Here is a 19931-nt window from a genome sequence, read left to right as displayed (position 1 = left end):
TCCCCTTTGGGTATTTGGGAGTTCTTTTTATCCCTTCCCATACTCACCATGCAGTTGCAGTGCTTCTAGAAATGCTGCTTCTGTCTACCTTTCAGTAACTCCTCATGTTTCAGAGTTCAGAAAATTATGCTGGTATAGACACAGATAGAGATGGATAAGGGTTCTCTCTCATTCTAATTGCTTGATTAAAGTAACATAGTGGAATCCTAATGATTGCAATAAGCTATATCTAGTATCTTAGAGAAAAATAAATTCCTGAACTAATAGCCGGAAAATCAAGAGACATAATGAATAGCATTAAAATAACTAAAGGTTTATAGACATTCATTATAAATAGCTTTTGGTGATGGCCTCATAAAAATCTTTCACTTTATAATAAGATATCTTTGGAGACATAGGAAAAGAAATTGATGCTTAAAACTGGGCGGCGGGGCAGGTGTGGGGTGGTCTTAGAGAAGAATGCAACATTTTCTTGGAAAAAAAATTACAAACTATTGTTAGGGAACTATTGAATGAAACTACCTGCCTTGGTTAGATGGAATAATGACCACTTGCCTGAGCTCCTCACAGCAGGAGGTCCAATAGATCAGGAACACAGAGTTGTTGCTATAAATATAGGAGAGGCCAGAAGAGGAGATGACCAACCTCCCAGAATTATTCTTCTGGAATACATCTTGGCTAAGAAATGCATGTGCCAGCAATAAGGATCCTGAGTCAGACTGTGGGCCAAGCAAGATGATTGGCCAGAGACAACCAGGAAACTAACTCCATTGCCATAAAATTGGACACTGGGAGAGCAGTTCCCCTGGGTTCCTTTACCCTACTGCTCTCCTCTTGGGTGCCCCTTTCCAAATCCTATTTCTTAAAATTTCCAGTTTGTCAGCCTGTGTGCCTCCTTGGACAATTCATATCCAAGGGTTAACAAGAGCCCACTCTTGGGCCCTGAAAAGATTCTCCTTTCCTGCAACCCTATGATGAGAATGAATTTGGAGTGAGAAAAATTTATCTTGTTCAAAACCAGGGGCCAGTCCTTAATATGGCAACAATACAAGAGAAGTCTTTAGAAGATATTTAACTTGCTGCTTTCATGTGGACTCCATGAATCACTATATCTAGCAAATCATGAGAAATCCGAGAGCTGGAAAGGTTGACCAAGTAAGAAATAGATGACTGAATTAAAACCCAGTGTATATTCTTACCTGGCAGGGGAGATACCATAATCAAAAACATGGTTTTCCCAGAGCAAGGCTAATCGATTGCATTTCAGATGTGCTGACCACTGTGATTTCCCCAAATGTGGGAAACTCAACTGCATAATTTGTGGTAGTGGGGAACTGTGTTCATACTTTCCCCTGGTGTTAAAACAAAACAATGGAGAGGGTAAACATATGATTGAAAGTGAAATAAAAATGCCCAAATCTAGGTCTAGATATGTACATAAGATATATCTATCAGTAGATATGCAGAGATTTGTTGTTGTTGTTCGGTCGCTAACTTATGCGACTCCTCTCAACTCCATGAACTGCAGTACCCCAGGTTTCCCTGTCCTTCACTATCTCCTTGAATTTGCTCAAACTGATTTCCATTGAGTCAGTGATGCCATCCAAACATCTCATTCCCTGTTGCCGCCTTCTCGTCTTGCTTTATATATAGTTTACTAGCTTGAGTAAATCTTCCAGAACTCAGTAAAAAAAAAAATAAATAAAAATAGATTAACATATAGTGCAAAAACTAATGTGTTAAGAATGACCATCAACTAAAGTAGTGGAGTAGGTAACTCCAAGGAACTATCCCTTCAGAGAATCACTGAAAAATCAGGCAAAAATTGTTAAAATCAACTTAATCAGAGATCAGGAAAACAGTCAAAGGAAAATTTAAATTAACAAAGTGAATGCTAAATTAAGAAAAGGCAACTAAAAAAAAAAAAAAAGAAAAGGCAACTTATAAATGATAGAGAAACTATGCCATTTTTACTTGCCTGAGGCCCAGTGCCACTCTGACTCAGTTGTAGTCTTGTTCATTCCTGAGGAAGCGGGGGTGGCAGTTCAGTTCAGGTCAGCTGCTCAGTCAATGCAGATGGTGACAGCAGCTATGAAATTAAAAGACGCTTGCTCCTTGGAAGAAAAGCTATGACCAACCTAGACAGCATATTAAAAAGCAGAGATATTACTTTGCCGACAAAGGTCCATCTAGTCAAAGCTATGGTTCTTCCAGTGGTCATGTATGGATGTGAGAGTTGGACTATGAAGAAAGCTGAGTGCCAAAGAATTGATGCTTTTGAACCATGGTGTTGGAGAAGACTCTTGAGAGTCCCTTGGCCTGCAAGGAGATCCAACCAGTCCATCCTAGAGGAAATCAGTCCTGAATATTCATTGGAAGGACTGATGCTGAAGCTGAAGCTCCAATACTTTGGTCACCTGTAAGATAAACTGACTCATTAGAAAAGATCCTGATGCTGGGAAAGGTTGAAAGTGGGAGGAGAATGGGACGACAGAGGATGAGATGGTTGGATGGCATCACAAGCTCAAGTTTGAGTTTGACATGACTTTGAGTAAGCTCTGGGAGTTGGTGATGGACAGGGAAGCCTGACGTGTTGCAGTCCATAGGGTGGAAAAGATTTGGACATGCAGAGTAGATTCCAGTTATAAAAATAATTGTGTTTGTTCAGAGTGCCTGAAGGACACCTGAAGAGGATTGTCTGGAGAGGTGAGACAAGTTACTGGACAAAAGGGGACTTCAGTCCGTCTTCACATCCTATGTCAATAAAGATCTAATACTTTTTCTTTGTCATTGGATAGTAGCTATAGGTTGACCAGTCATTCAGATTTTTTTTCCAAAGGATTCCCAGGTGGAATGTGGAACCTTAAAGGAAGCACCTCCCATTTTAGCTTGCACAGTTTGTACCAAATGTCTGCATGCTCAAATCAAAAAAAAACAAAACCAGAAACTCACCAGCTGGGAGTCACACTCCAAATAAAACAAAAGTCAAAGTGATGCCCAGAAATCAAAAGCCAAATGGCATAAATGCCAAACGTGACTTCCCCAGGCCCCTTAGACCTGTGACCTGGCAGAGTCAGTGCTTGTGGCTCCAAACTTAGTTCTGATACACTTTTAAGCATTTTTTTTTTTGTTGGTTTCCTGCGAAGAAGTTACTTTATAATTTTCTCTTTTAGAACCTCCTAGATACCAAAGTAACTATTCCATTCACTCTGGAAGGTTGATCTTATGGCTTTTTTCTAACTATATATGCAAAAATGTCAATTTTGTAATAGCAAAAGAAATCCAATCTGGACATTTTTATTGAGATCTTCTTTAGTATACTTTCTCCAATTAACTAGATACTTGCAAGTATGAGCTCCTTTAAGTTGAATTTTCAGAGATAAAAATTACTAGTGAAATTGTATGGTGGACCTGTGTGCTGCTTATGAGCTTAACTTCTCCAGGAGTTACCCCGAAGTCATTTCAGCTCATCTTACAGGCCTCAGATTCTCCCTCCAGCAGTCTAAGACCAGTATGGGTGCTCAGGCCACTGAATGGCCATTTCTTACAGTGACCCCTAGCTGAGCAAGTGTTTTAATTAGTGAGACGGTTTCTCCTATGGGACAACTGCATGGCATGAGGACTAGCCCTGCACCACTTCTATAAATTCCTCAGTCACCTGAGAAAACGGGAACTGACTGGAAGGGCTCTTGCCCCTTTTCTTTGGAGCAAAGCTGTCATGTATTCTCCTCACTTTTATGCCAGCAAATTCTGTAAAGGCAGCCAAACTGAGGAAAAGTGTCACATCAGCCTCTTACTTAACCACTCAGTCAAGACCACTCAGTTCCCTACACCTGAGTGACCTCGGTGTCTTTCAGCCAAGCCCTGGGTATTCCTTGATGTTTTTCAATTGACGCCCCCTCCAGTATCTTTCCACTGGGTGGGTAATTTCCCTGGCATTTTTAAGCCACACATCCCACCCAGTATCTTTTGACTGGATGGGAATTTCTTGGTATCTTTCAACCGAGCCCCACTCATTGCCTAGACCATAAATGGGTATGCCCTGGATATTTCACCTGCCCCATCCCACCCCCAGTATCTTTCCAACTGGGAGGGGACAGGTAACCTGCTCCACCACCACATAAAACTCAGAATGTCGACTAAGATGGGAGATTTGAGAACCAGAAGAGACTTACCCAAATTCATCTGTACTCCCAGAGGAGACATGGGCACAAGGGACCTGTTTGTTGGTACCAAAGCTCTGCTTCCTCGTGGACTTCAGGTGAAGGAAGGAAGTCCACTCTAAGTCACTTGGTCAGTCACCATAACTGTCAACTAAAAAGATGCATGACTTAAGAGTTGTGAGTTAAGTTTTATTTGGGGACAAAATGAGGATTGCAGCCCAGAAGGCAGCACCTCAGATAGCTCTCAGAGACCTGAGAGACTGCTCCAAAGAAGCAATTGGAGAAGGTCAATAAATAAGATTTCAGTGAAGGGGGAGTTTAATGCAATCAAGTGTTTACTTTACAGGATGTTTTCTGCTAGTCAGGAGGGATTCAGTAATTTTCTAAATATGAGTAGATGCAGGGTTTGGGATAATGGAATCATTTTCTGAAAATGAGGGCTTCCCTGATAGCTTAGTTGGTAAGGAATCCGCCTGCAATGCAGGAGACCCTACTTCGACTCCTGGGTAAAGAAGATGCTCTGGAGAAGGGATAGGTTACCCACTCCAGTATTCTTGGACTTCCCTTGCGGCTCAGCTGGTAAAGAATCCTCCTGCAATGCGGGAGACCTGGGTTTGATCCTTGGGTTGGGAAGATCGCCTGGAGAAGGGAAAGGCTACCCACTCCAGTATCCTGGCCTGGAGAACTGATATTCCATGGAAATATTGGAAATGTTTCTGCCCTCATTCAAATGGCCAGGAGAGGGCGCTTTCACTTTCACTTTTCTAAAAATATCTATCTAAAGACTTGTCCCACCAGATTCCCTGGAGCACAGAGTGCCTCAGTCCACCTCGAATTCCCTCAGAGAGTGTTGAAGGTCAACAGCTGCAGCAGCACAAGATTCATTCTCCCCAGAGGCAGATGACAAATGAATTTATGGTTACATAGAGAATGAATTTATGGTTGCTAGAGTGGAAGGGGAGGGGGAGGGATAGAGAAATTTGGGATTGACATGTACACGCATGCATGCATGCAAAGTAACTTCAGTCTTTGAGACCCTATGTCCTGTAGCCTGCCAGGCTCTTCTGTCCATGGGATTTTCCAGGCAAGAATACTGGAGTGGGTTGCTATGCTTTCCTCCAAGGGGTTTTCCCAACCCAAGGATTGCACTCGTATCTCCCGCAGCTTCTGTATCTCAGCTGAATTGTTTACTGCTGAGCCACCGAAGAAGCCATTGATATGTACAAACTGCTATATTTAAATAACCAACAAGCATCTACTGTATACAAAAATGGAGAAGGGACAAGAGAATGATACAGGTGAGATGAAATTGGTCTTGTGTTGATTATTTTTGAAGCTAATTAATGGATTCATGAGAATTTATTACACTACTTCTATTTTTGTGTGTTTGAAATGTTGCTTAATAAAAAAAAGTTAAAAAAATAAAAGAGCTGGCAGGTAAAGACTATGAAATTTAACTCAAAAATTTTAGGTTTATTTAAGTAATCATTTATTCATGCTGCTAAGTTGCGTCAGTCCTGTCCGACTCTGTGCGACCCCATAGACGGCAGCCCACCAGGCTCCTCTGTCCCTGGGATTCTCCAGGCAAGAACACTGGAGTGGGTTGCCATTTCCTTCTCCGATGCATGAATGAAAAGTGAAAGTGAAGTCGCTCAGTCGTGTCCAACTCTTAGCAACCCCATGAACTGCAGCCTACCAAGCTCCTCCATCCGTGGGATTTTCCAGGCAAGAGTACTGGAGTGGGGTGCCATTGCCTTGAGGGCAAACTAATTTTTCTTTCCTTTTTCTTTCTTCTTTCCCTTGCTTCCTCCCTCTCTCCTTCCCTCCCTCTTTCTCTTTCTCCCTTTCTGTCTCTGTTCCTTCCTTCCTTTCTGCCTCCCTTCTTTCCTTCCTCCCTCTCTTCCTTTCTTTCTTAGCAAATAATACTTTCTTTTTCTCCTGCCTCTAGCCGGATCAATTTAATTTATAGTACTTATTATAGCATTGACACCATTTTAAACTTGTTTCTAATTGTCTTTGTTTCCTGGCTGTATATTTCTTAAGATGAAGGACATTGTTTGGTTCCCTGTTGTATTCTTGTGTCTAACACATAGTCATCAATGTTAAACATATATATTAAAAAAATTATTTTATTGAAGTATAATTGATTTACAATGTTATCCTAATTTCTACTGTACAGCACAGTGATTCAGTTATATATAAATACATATTTAAATACATATCTATTGAACCAATGAATTCACTGAACACAAAAACAAACCAACAAGTATTTTTGAGCAATTCTTATGATCTAGACACTCAGCTACTCATAGTCAAAAAAGCATTCTGGGAAAATGAGCAGTTTAAACAAAGAAAGGAGATTATAATGTGGTTTTGAAACTGATGAGTCCAACCTGTCTAGAGACAAACTTTCATTTTGGTACATCCTGTGAAGTAAGACTTTAATATGTTATGATTTGTCAATAATAAAATGTTTAATGCCAAACTAAGAAATACATTGAATCGTGTTAACACAAGGGAAAAGGGAGAAAACTGACTGAATATTATGGTAGGAATATTAAGTGTTATGATTCCCTGAAACTTTTATTTAGCACCAAAGTTTAGCACCAGGATACACAAGACTGGTCAGTAATGAAGACTGCAGATACTATGGATGGAACCCTAATTTGCTGGACAGAAGTGAGGCAGAGACTGATGAGAGATCATTTCAGGCAAGATTATATTTAAATAAACCAATGACACTCTTTGAGTTCACAGATTGTAGAAGTGGATGAAGTGTTACATCAGAAAACTAAACTTTGCTAAACTAGGAAAGGTCAAGATGGAGAAAACAGGGCAGTGAATAGTAAGTAGGCAAATGTGTAACCTGAGATGATCTATTTACTACCACAGAAAGCCTGACACCATCAGTGAAATCACTTTAAGACAATGAAAGAAAATATAGCATAAAGAAGAAATAGGGAAAATCCAAGGAAGAGAAGGTATATGTACAAGTATGGCTGACTCACTTTTGCTGTACAGCAGAAACTAACACAACATTGTAAAGCACCTATACTCCATTTTTTTTCTAAGAAGAAATAGGAAAAAAAAGGAAAAAAAAAAAAAGAAACAACGAAATAGGGAAATAAAAACTAAGAAAAATGGCACCAGTTAGACTGAAAAACAGCTTAGTTAGACAGGCATATGAGATGCTATTCGCTGCAGCCTAAGAGTAAGCTAGATAATATTTGATGCTGAAATCTAGCTTAAATTCTGCTCAAAGAAAGTGCTGAATTGGATTTAGTGGTCATTTCTACTTGATTGTGTTTGGAAATTAAAGGTGAGTTAGACTCTGCTCACCAATTATTATTATTATTTTTACAGTACCAATCCTAAATGTCTATGAAAATCTGACTTAAAAAAGAAAGTTTAGTAATACATCAGGAGAATTAAGACTGAGTAAGAAAAATAAAGACAAACCCAACCATGGAATTTTTACACATCCATTTTGAAAACTCTAGATAAAATATTTACTAGGAATGTTTAACTTCCAGGAAAGATATAGATATAAAATATTCATTGAAAGGGGGGATTCCTGCCGTGTTCCTGACTCCAAAATACTACTTCCACTTTCACATTTATACCAGAAAACAATCACTCTAGGTTCAGATGGCTAAGGAGCTTCTAGTTAAATTACACTTCAGTAGCATTTTGAATTAAATTTTAGTGGGAAAATTTTGAAACATGAATTTTCTTATCTTCTTGGACATGTGGAATCTGGTAAAACCCAGTATTTTCATGTTTCTATGATTGTTATAGAATTAGACTATAAGAGAATAATTAGAAAATTAAAAGAAAATGTTGGAAAAATATGATCGTGAAAAGCAAATTTACACATATAAAGATGTCATGATGTGACCATTCCCTATTATCAATATACTATTCTGCTTTGATTCTCTGTCTAGTACTAACTAGTGGCTTGTGTTTTTCTTAAAGATATATTTTTATTTGTTCTTTTTGTATCCCACTAGATAACTTCTTTCTTTGTTGTTGAGTATATGGACTTATATGTCCTTGGAGACTTCAAGAAGCACAATATTTGAAGATTAATATAATGGAAATTGAATATGCTTAACAATATGATGTCTCTTCAAGGCCAGAATCTATAGTTCACTGGTCAAATTTCTGAGAGAAACAGCATCCCCATGGAAAATGATTTTCTACCCTCCCTCCACTTTTTATTTTTCCCTCTTACCCTACTGCCCAGTTTTGGTGACATCCTTTTTCTCCTTATATAAATCCTATTCATGCATGCATGCTATCTGTCCACCATTCAATCACCATTGTGTGTGTGTGTGATTATCTTACCTCAGGTCACAAAATTAAATTAACTATAGTTCTTAGTTCATGACACACCCTCACCATGAACATTATTTTTTTCAAATTTTTTTTGATGTGAACCATTTTTAAATAACACAGAAAGGGTTCTCTTGTATTATAAATGTTAGGTGAGCAAGTAAGTTTATTCCTTCTAGAAAATATAATCAAAACATTCTTTCTTCCTGTTTTGCTCTTTAAAAAGAAAAAAAAATGTTGAGATTGGCAATATTTAACTTGAACTGAACTACAATGCATCGTCATCAGCAATTATTTTTAACTTTCTTTTGGTCATAGAGATTTTTGTGGATGAATTCTCCTTATTAGTCTCACAACACATTGCATAAGCAGCCAAACTATGACTTTGTTGTGCTCCTTGGTGTCTAAGATTTATATATTTTTAAAATGTATCACATTTGAGACTGAAAAAGATATAATATAGATATTTTCTCCTTTCAAACTGTGTGGTAGATTTTAAAATTTTTATTGCAAGCTGTCAGCAAATCAATGGAGAGTTAGGTACTCTGATCAGAAGTGATAACTGGAAGGAGTGCAGCTGTCCCTGCGGGATTTCTTGTAAGGAATAGAAATACCTTGCTGAGAACATGTACATCCTCAAGGACATGCTAGGTTAGCTGAATCTAGGACTTATATTTTTTTCTAGCATGTAAGAAGAGTGTTTCCTTGTAAGATTATCATTCCAAATGCTACCATCCAAAATCTCATCCAGTCTTTGTTCTTTCCTTTTCCTATTTGAAGGGAAGGAGAACTGAATGGTATGAGGTTATATGGGAAGCTGCAGTCAGACTTTTAAGGTCGCCATTAGGTAACACACAAGTGGTCTAAGTGTCAACAGAAACAATATTAACAACCTAAAATTTGAGAGTTATATTTTATTCAGTGGACATACTGAGGACTTCAAACCTGAGAGACATCATCTCAAGTGACCTGTGACCCTGGGAAAAATGTTCCAAGGATGTGAAGCAAGGAGCTAGGACATATAAGAGCCTTGCAACAAAGGGCAAGTAGTAGAAACAAGAAATTAATGTTAATAAAATAAAACTATGGGCTTCACTGGTGGCTTAGACAGGAAAGAATCTGCCTGAAATGTGGGAGACCTGGGTTTGATCCCTGGATTAGGAAGATCCCCGGGAGGAGGGAATGGTAACCTACTCCAGTATTCTTGCTTGGAGAATCTTCATGGACAGAGGAGCCCATGGAGTCTCAACGAGTTAGACATGACAGCAACTAAGCACATAGCACACACACACACACACACACACACACACACACACACACACACACACAACTTGAAGTCTCAAATTAAGGAATTTAGCACTTTTCTCTCTATGGGAAGATGCAAGAATACGGACTCACTGAAACCATTCCTTCATGTACTCAGCTATCTGGGGCCAGTATCCTGTGTTTTCACATCCTGAATTTCCTCAGGGCTCACCACTGGGAGTGGCTGCAGTCTGATGGCTGCTCAGTTCAGTTCAGTTCAGTCGCTCAGTCGTGTCCGACTCTTTGCGACCCCATGAATCACAGCACGCCAGGCCTCCCTGTTCATCACCATCTCCCAGAGTTCACTCAGACTCATATCCATCGAGTCCGTGATGCCATCCAGCCATCTCATCCTCGGTCGTCCCTTTCTCCTCCTGCCCCCAATCCCTCAATGAGTCAACTCTTCCCATGAGGTGGCCAAAGTACTGGAGTTTCAGCTTTAGCATCATTCCTTCCAAAGAATACCCAGGGCTGATCTCCTTTAGAATGGACTGGTTAGATCTCCTTGCAGTCCAAGGGACTCTCAAGAGTCTTCTCCAACACCACAGTTCAAATGATGGCTGCTAGATGGCAGATATCCTTTGTTTCTTTCCTGAGTTCCCTCAAGACTCACCAGCTCACCTTAAGAGGTGGCTGCAATTGCTGATGACTGTGACATCTTCTGTTTATTGATATGGCAGGCAATATTTTATTTCTCACAAGGAATGACTGACTCAATGTGTGTCAAATTTCTGTGGGCAGAACCAATCAATTATCCTTTTCTGCTCTCATAATATTTGTCACATTTCTGTCATTTAACATCAAATAAATCTATATAAATAATATTACAGCTATTGTATGTCTTATGTTTTCATGTGTTAACTGCCTTGGCTGCTCTCAGAGTTTCCCAAAGACAGAGTTCAAGTTTGATTATCTTTTTATTTGGCTAACTGTTTAGGTCTCTTCAAACACCTATTTTATGTCTGTCACGTAGCTAGATTTTGGTAGATTAAGCTTTGTAGGCCTGGCTTTAATGTAGTCAAAGTTGCCATTTCTTCTTATTATTATTGTTATTTTTAATCATTGATTCCTTTCTCTTACAGATGGACTTTCACTGGTCAATATTTTCTTGATGACAGTTCTTCCCAAACCAAAGCTTGCAAAAATAATAATAATTCTTCCCAGGAGGAATGAAAGACTTCCTTTGTCTATATAGAATTATTTAAGTCTTAATAGAGATGACCATTTCAAAGACTGGAGACTATACATCTCCACTGACTAAAATCATGCAAAGCATTACTCTAGGGAACTTGATTGGAGACACTGAAAGAGGAACAAGAACAAAAGAAAAAATCCACCTCTCAAGTTTATAGAACACGGTTTACAAAGCATTTGTTGAGTCCCATGTGATATAGCTCTTTGAGGCAAAGGGATGAGCACATTTCCCTTCCAGAGAAGAAAATTCAAGGTTTCACAGTTGGGAAGAGGCCAGCCCTTGGCTAGAAAACAGATCTTCTCATTTGAATTCCAAGGCAACTTCTAGGACACAACTTTGTCCTGGTGTTGATGTCAATTGCATCAAACTATTCCCTCCCCAAAAAGAATTTGCTTGTTAAGCATAAGTTCTGCATGCTGGGAGAAGCAGAGAGAGGAACAGTGTGCTGATTTATGCAGCCTGGTTGTTATCTGTGTGGAAGAGAGTTTGGATTTAAGCACTATTAAAATACTGAGCAAATAAAACATGTCCTGAGATCCAGGAAAATATTCTGACCAGGAAAATTCAAGTTATTTCGTGGTTTGTAACAATTTCTTCCATATTAAAATACTACTAAATTGTATTGTAGTTAATGTAAAGGCTGTATTTTTAAAACAGCTGAATGTAGAATGAAGTGGAGAAAGTCAAGTCAGAGTCAGCCCAGAAAATTTCAACAGTTTGCTTATTTTCTTCACCAGGAGGTATGCTTGAAGCCCTTTTATGCTTGTGTTTTTTCAAATATCATTGCCAGAGAACAGCTGAAAGTGGCTGGGGAAACTAAATCCACTGGTTCAAAAAGTGAGATGTTATAGCTAAAAGAGAATAATTTCATAAGTAAGGTCACTTAGTATAGTTGATCAAAAGGGGTTTTGTGCATATTTAACTATCACATGCACATAGTGGAAAAACAGCCCTTACAGGTAGATCACACACATGGTATCCAACTGTGACTAAATGGTTTTAAGTGGACTTCCAAGGATGACTTTCCTTTCAAACTACATTGACCTGGCTTATTCTAGATGTTCTACATCTTTTTGTTCCACATCTAATCGTTTTGATGCTCCCAAGGTTTCATTATATCTAGTAATAGAATGTGTGTTACTTGAGATTGGAAAAGTCTTCATCCAAATTGGGAAGAATGGTAAATGGAGACTTTATACCAAATGTTACCAAAAAGCAGCAAACTGTGAAATAATAAAGATACTATTAAATAAGTCTCCCCAGAGTCTATGGGACATCTCTCAGGAAAGCCTTGCAATTTCTTTGGTACAGCTCTGTTCTTATACTTTTAACATGAAGATAAAAGATGACATATTTTAATAAAGTTATTTTAACTTTTATTATTGCTTACCTATTTTTCATCCTGCAGAAACTTTTTCAACCAGTTTTTATGGATGTTCAATGTGTACAACAGACAAAAGTGGAGCTTCTTTGATTAAAGCTAGGGATAGGGAAGAGCCAATCCCCAACCTACTTGGTCTCTTATTAATTTATGATAGTGCTGCATAAGTCTTCACAAATATCAATATATTTTCAAGGAGCTCATTCATGGCCATGCTTGTAGTTAGCAAGATTTTAGAAAAAATACCCTTAATCACTAAATTGTTTAAAAATTGTTATATATCACTTTATTGAATGTTTTATAGTCATCATAATAGGCTAATATAAATGTGACATGGAAGAAAATTTATAATATATCATTAAACCACAACAACCAAATAAAGTCCAAAACTTTGAAAAATGATATGAATGAATATACTGATCACAGTAAAAATTTTCACATATGCACATATATAAGATTGCAAGAAAGAGGAATAAAGATCATAATCTGTGTGGATTTTTCTGGATATGAGGAGAATAAATTTTAATATTTCCCATTCTTTCAGAGAAAAGTTGAAAGAGGGATCCCTGCACAAGATTGATTATATTTCATAAAATATTTTATGTTAAGCTGAGAATAATTAAAGCTCCATGTGTGGAGATCTTATTTGGGTAGTCTTTTGTTTTGTAGAATACTCTTGGTAAATTATATTTTTTATTCTTTCACCATGCTCAAAAGTAGCTTTGGGCAGAGTCAGTGATCATTTCCCACTGGAGGAAATGGCAAGTGAATTTTTAAAGTAAATATATTTATTAATCAATTTTAAGAGGTTGCTTCCACTGCAATCCTTCTTGGTGAAACTAAACCTTCATTGAAAGACCGACTGGTTTCTGTTAGTAGACATTAAAGGATCAGGACAAAGGCTATAATGGACAAACCCAGAAAAAGAACAGTAATAAGTCAGCCTGCTACAGTTTATAATCCCAAGGGGTGCAATTAATTTACAACCTGCCACATGCAGAACATATAACCAATAGGGACATAATTCAGTTCAGTTGCTAAGTCGTGTTTGACTCTTTGCAACCCAGTGGACTGCAGCATGCCTTGTCCATCACCAACACCTGGAGCTTGCTCAAACTCATGTCCATCAATTCAGGGATGCCATCCAACCTTCTCAGCCCCTGGCATCCCCTTCTCTTATGGCCTTCAATCTTTCCCAGCACTAAGATCTTTTCCAATGAGTCAGTTCTTCACATCAGTTAAATAGTGTAAAAGGACACAATAGGTGACTAAATAGTTAATAGAATTAGGGAATTAATCTCCCCCACACTAGGATTTTAAATAGAATAAGTATGAGAGACCCCTTCCCTGGTGGCTCAGACGGTAAAGCGTCTGTCTACAACGTGAGAGACTTGGGTTCGATCCCTGGGTTGGGAAGATTCCCTGGAGAAGGAAATGGCAACCTACTCCAGTACTCTTGCCTTGAAAATCCTATGGACGGAAGAGCTTGGTGCAGGCTACTATCCATGGCGTCGCAAAGAGTCGGGCACGACTGAGCGACTTCACTTCCACTGCCATTACTCAAGAAAGAGGTATGCTTAACCACAAAACCAAGCAGGTTTGTTTAGCAACAAAACCATTCAAAAGTCACATGAGACATGCCCTAAAACAATAAAACTATGGTGGCATGAGACTCACGTCCTGCCCAGTGAGCTCAGGTCGTTAATGATCCCTAGGATATGCTCTCTGCACAGATAAAAATCAATAATCTGTGGACCTAGCTTGACCATGTAGGGAGAAGAAAACTCCCCTGCCCAACCTGAAGGAGGAGCTGATGATGGAAGCATGATGTCTACTCAAGAAAGACAAAGATGTTCCCCTCTCCTCACTTTTCTTATGATTATTAAACTGTAGTCCAGTAAGTTCTCAAGGCACAGCAACACCTCACCCACCCACTTGTAAGCCTTACAATTTCTTATTCTAATAAATCACCTTTTATCTATCACTTTGCTTCTTGTTGAATTCCTTCTGTGCTGAGACATAAAGGGCCATTATATTGGCGTTCTTTGGAGCTCCCCAAACCACATCACCAAATGGTTTCATAATACAAAATTCTAAGATTAAAAATTCATTAGAATAAGGAAACTGGAATAAAAGATAACTGGAAGAAATATAAAGATTCTATAATTTTAATATGTATTATGGGGAGTGCTTACACAAATACCACCCTGAACATATTTTACCTTAATAATTAAAAATAAACAGAATTAAAAACTGCACTGTAAGTATAAAATTATAGTCAAAATTTTCTATAATTTTGCATTCTTGTGCCTTTAATGCTAAAAGTGAAAGTGAAAGTCATTCAGTCCTGTCCGACTTTTTGTGACTTCTTGGACTATACAGTCCGTGGAATTCTCTAGGCCAGAATTCTAGAGTGGTTAGCCTTTCCCTTCTCCAGGGGCTCTTCCCAACCCAGGCATCGAACCCAGGTCTAGCTCATTGGATTCTTTACCAGCTGAGCCACAAGGGAAGCCTTTAATACAATGCTATGTTACTAACTAATATTCTCACACAAGATAAACTAATGAGTCCTGCTTTATTGCTCAGCAAGGAGAAGAAGGGACTTGGTTAATGTACAGTGTAGCTCCCCCAACCCCACACCCTCTTTCATTCTAAGTATTTACTTGGGCAAATCGTCAAACCAAGCAGGTCTATCACCACAAATTCATTTTACTTGAAATTTGATCTACAACATATAACTCCTATTTTTAAAAAATACAAATTCATATTCCCTATAGCTGCTTCCACAATTCTCTACTCCTCTGTTTAAAATCACTCCTTGAGAGAACTGAAAACACTTGCTCTATCTAAACTTCTCTTGCCTTTCTTTATCTATTTATTTCTATCACTCACAGAAATCAATCCTGTTCAAGACACTAATCATTTTCACAATGCCAAGTCAAACATTTATTATTTATACTTTATAGCACTTGGCTTCCTAGCATTAGATTCTGTTGATCATTCTCTTTTTGAAACACTTGGCTTGGATTCCAGAACATTGAAAATTCCAGGTTTGATGTAGATTCTGCTGAACTTTCTATGTAGATGATTGAATTGTTTGAAAATATTGGAAATTTTATTTTTCCTTCCTCAATTTCATCCTGTATATTTTCTCTTGCATTATAATGTAAAGGAAATATGATATGGTAATAACAATGCATTCCAAGCCTTATTTCTGATATAGAGCAAATGACACATTCTTCATTGAATAGATTTTGATTTTTGTTACATGGATTTATCTAGTTAAGGGATTTTTGCTTTATTCATGGTTTTTGAAAATTTGAAATCACAAAATAATGTTGATAATACATTTTCTACATTGGTTAAAATGATGACTTTTTTTTTTCCTGAAATAGCTTGTATAAAATTGAGATTATATGTATTGCTTGAGCTTTTGCTAGAATCTACTTGTAAAATAACCTGGGCCAAAGGAAGGGTAAATAATATATTGCAATATTATTTTCTTTACAGCTTATTGGTTTTCTTTCTTGAGGCAAATTTCTGTTCTCTTTGCAGCAACAATTCTTGATATAATTGTCCCACTCTGATCCAAGGCAGAGACAAAGAATTTACATTTGTCATTGCATTTTTGTTTTGTTTTTGTTCCCTTCATTTGGGTTTTCACTGAGATTGTAGCATTTTGAGAGTTCCAACTTGATTCAAGTTCTCAATTCCACTGCCCTTCTTATATCAGCTCCAGGACTGGTCTCCTGTCCCGCTGTGGCAACCATTCTAAGTCTACACTGCTATCAGAAACCCAGTAGTTCTGGCTTCAGTTATGCTTATCACTCTAATCTTCAGTTTCATCTTTGTTTTAAACCTCCAAGAATTCTTCTTGACTTCTTTTGCAAGCTCAGCTACATATGTAAAGTGATGTTGTTGCTTTTGCATTTCTAACTACTTTATAGCAGGAGCTATTTCTTTCCAAAATATCTCATCAATCAGAGTGCAAAATGTAGAAATCTCATTTACTACAACTTTTCTAAATATAGTTATTTCAATAATTCAAGATGTTACAAAGCAATGACCTAAGATCTTATTTAATTTTTTTCTTTAAATAATGAAATACATTATAAAGATTATGTATATGATGTATATAGGTACAGTTTAAAGAAAAAAATGAACATCTATGTAATCATTTACCTGGATCAATAGACATGCGTAATCTGTACACCAGAAGTCCCTGAATAAAAGTTAATCATCATAATTTCATCCAAACCCTTCCTTCCATCATGTGCCTACTGTTCTAACTCTTAAATGAATAATAAACTGCCTCTCCTTTATAGTTTTACCATTAGTGTATGCATGTCACCTCATACAAAGAGTTGACTCATTGGAAAAGAACCTGATGCTGGGAGGAATTGGGGGCATGAGGAGAAGGGGACAACAGAGGAGAGATGGCTGGATGGCATCATTGACTCGATGGACATGAGTTTGAGTAAACTCCGGGAGTTGGTGATGGACAGGGAGGCCTGGCATGCTGTGATTCATGGGGTTGCAAAGAGTTGGCCATGACTGAGCAACTGAACTGAACTGAATGCATGTCTAAACAATGTATTGTTTAGTTTTGTTAATGTGTTGTCAAACTGTGCTTGTTTTCTAATTTTTTTAACATTATCAAGATGTTTAATCTCACATTGATATGAACAGCTGTGATTTATGGGTGTGATATCATATATCATTTTTATCAGCTTCTTATTAAAGGAAATTATGGTTATATGTACTTTTTAATTTGTAAAAAGTATGACATGAACATATCTTCTTGTATAAGATTTGAACATTCTAGATACTGAGATGTGCTTTGAGTGGAATAGCTGCATCTTAGGGCTTGTACATACTTAGCTTTCTAGAAAGCCCAAAATATTTCCAAAAGAGTTTTAAATTTATGCTCCTATCCACAGTGAATGAGAGAGTTCCTAATTTTTTAAGTATTCCAGGCAATATTTAGTTTTATCAGTCATTTAAATTTTTGTCAATCTAATAAGTATAAAAGAGTGCATTATTTTGTGTGTGATTTGAAAGTGAAAGTGAAGTAGCTCAGTCGTGTCCGACTCTTTGTGACCCCGTAGACTATGGCCCGCCAGGCTTCTCCGTCCTTGGGATTCTCCGTCCTTGGGGTTCTCCGTCCATGGAATTCTCCAGGCAAGAATACTGGAGTGGGTTGCCATTTCCTTCTCCAGGGGATCTTCCCGACCCGGGGATCAAACCCATATCTCCTGCATTGCTGGCAGACGCTTTAACCTCTGAGCCACCAGGGATTCCCCTAATTACCAGTGAGACTGAATAACCTTTCATTTGTTCATCCACTCTTCATGTTTTCTCCCCTATGACTCAATGCTCACATTTTCCCCCATTTTTTTCTTGAGTCATTACACATTTTGTTGTTGATGATAATAGAATATATGTATATATAATAAGTATCAGTATGTATAGCTGCAGATACTGCAAATCCCAGGGACATTTTTACTATGGTATCTTTTAATGAACAAAAATTCTTAATTTTAATATAAATGAATTTATTTTCCATTATAGTTTGCATTCTTTTGGAATCTGGTCATTTTATCTTTAAAAATAGATTAATATTGTAATATAATATTGTAATACTGTAATATCACTGGTGGCATCAAGTATTACCTGTGGGGAAGGGAATGGCTACCCACTCCAGTATTCTTGCCTGGAGAATTCCATGGACAGAGAAGCCTGGGGTCATAGTCAGACATGACTGAGCAACTAACACTTTTGCTTTTCACCAAGTATTATGATGAATACAGCTTCTCAATACCTCTGTTAATAAGCCTGTTGCTAGCTTTTGATATCTTTGGTTATACTTTTTTTTTCTTTAAAAATGTCAATCCCTTTGCTGAAGTGACAATATCTTCAGGTTTTCATCCTTCTGTAGACCTTTGATTCATATTTTAAAGCATTTCATTTAAATATTGCTTTTGTCCATAGTCTGTCTTCATTCCATTGTTCTCACTCCCTAGGGTCTTTCAGAGTAACTTCACATTCCCACTATTTTATATACCACCTCTCAACCAAAGTCATCTCCTTTGGATTCTTGGGCTCATATTTCTGATTTCAACCAGACATTTCCACTTGGATGTCACAAAGTAAACTCAAATCCAAACCTGAATTCTTTCGTAAATTAGATCCCTTATGGTTATTCTATGAGCTAGTGGTCCTAGTATTCACACGGTCACCTAGGCTAAAGATTCAGATGCCATTTTTAATCTGTCCTTTCCTGCACTGCCACATGTTATTCATTGAACCCTACATTTCATTCTAAATATTTCTCATCTCTCTATCTTCCTTGTTACACAAATCACCAAACCTCATGTCTCACATAGATCTCTAAAAGAAGTTATTAATTTTTCTTGATAAACTTAGTTTTTAAAACTCATTTTCTATAAAACTACCAACAATCCAAATAAAGTAAAAAAAATTATTGAAGGTTTATTATAGCACTAAATTTTTTTTCCTATCTATATGAGCACAAATTAGTTAGAGATAAAAATACTAGTTTTGTTATTAAAAAAGAAAAAAAAAAAAAGCTGACTATAGAATGTGGTTTCACATCCAGAGTAAAAAGCAAGTTAACATGCTTTTGCAAATTAGGGATAAGACTCCAAGTCAGAGGCACAGTCTCCTCTATTGTGTCAAATTTTGGCCCTTTCAGTTAACCACCCAACAGAGGGGCAGGCCAGAAAACACCTTTTCATTAGGCAGGCATATCCAAGAGATAATTTCCCTTAGGTCTGTCTGTTAGATAATTCCATTCATACTCAGTGGGAAGTAGTCAGAAAAAGATAAGGGAAGAGGAAGTCTTAGATCAAAGAAGGTTATTGATCCTCTAACAAAATTTCCCCAATTTTCCACAGTGATCCATCACCTACAGGCTATTACTTGAGTTCTTCATCTTGGCAAATCCAATATCATTTTCTTCTTCTGCCCACATCCTCTGGCTTCCACCATCTCCATCATCAGCTCTTGCTATATTCTTCCTTGCACCTCAGGCTAGCTGCACTTGTCCAGTAACAACATCATGTCTAACTCTTTTGCCACACCAGGAACTGTAGCCCACCAAGCTCCTCTGACCTTGGGATTTCCCAGGCAAGAATACTGGAGTGGGTTGCCATTTCCTCCTCCAGGGGGTCTTCCCGACCCAGAGGTTGAACCCATGTCTCCTGCATTCGCAGGTGAGTTCTTTACCACCGAATCACCAGGGAAGCTCCCAGCAGCACTTAGCTACCCCTAATGTTCAGCATTCTTTGTTCTGAGTCTTGACTTTTCTCTTCTTGATGCCCTAACTATCCTTCATGAAAATTTTCTCAATTTATCCCACAGATGTCAGTAATGTATCAAACTCCCATATATATACCTTGAGTTTGTGCCTTTTTTTTTTTTTTTCTTTCTGGAAAACATTTCATTTTCCCCATTCCAACTGTGTGAAATCACCCTGTCTTTTGGATCTATAATATTATCTGACATTCAAGATTAAGTTTCCATTGTTGCA

General features: G+C 37.8%; 1 non-coding gene across 1 annotated transcript; it reads left to right on the top strand.

Moving 5' to 3' along the window:
• The first annotated feature begins 1191 nt into the window (after positions 1-1191).
• LOC120852369 lies at positions 1192-1355 on the top strand. Its single transcript, XR_005718548.1, has one exon. It is a non-coding gene; the product is annotated as a U1 spliceosomal RNA (small nuclear RNA).
• The last annotated feature ends 18576 nt before the right edge of the window (positions 1356-19931 follow it).

The sequence above is a fragment of the Oryx dammah genome, unplaced genomic scaffold (genome assembly GCF_014754425.2).
Source record: "Oryx dammah isolate SB20612 unplaced genomic scaffold, SCBI_Odam_1.1 HiC_scaffold_25, whole genome shotgun sequence".
NCBI lineage: Eukaryota > Metazoa > Chordata > Mammalia > Artiodactyla > Bovidae > Oryx > Oryx dammah.
The sequence above is the reverse complement of the archived record's forward strand: the minus strand, read 5'-3'. Positions and strand labels throughout refer to the sequence as shown.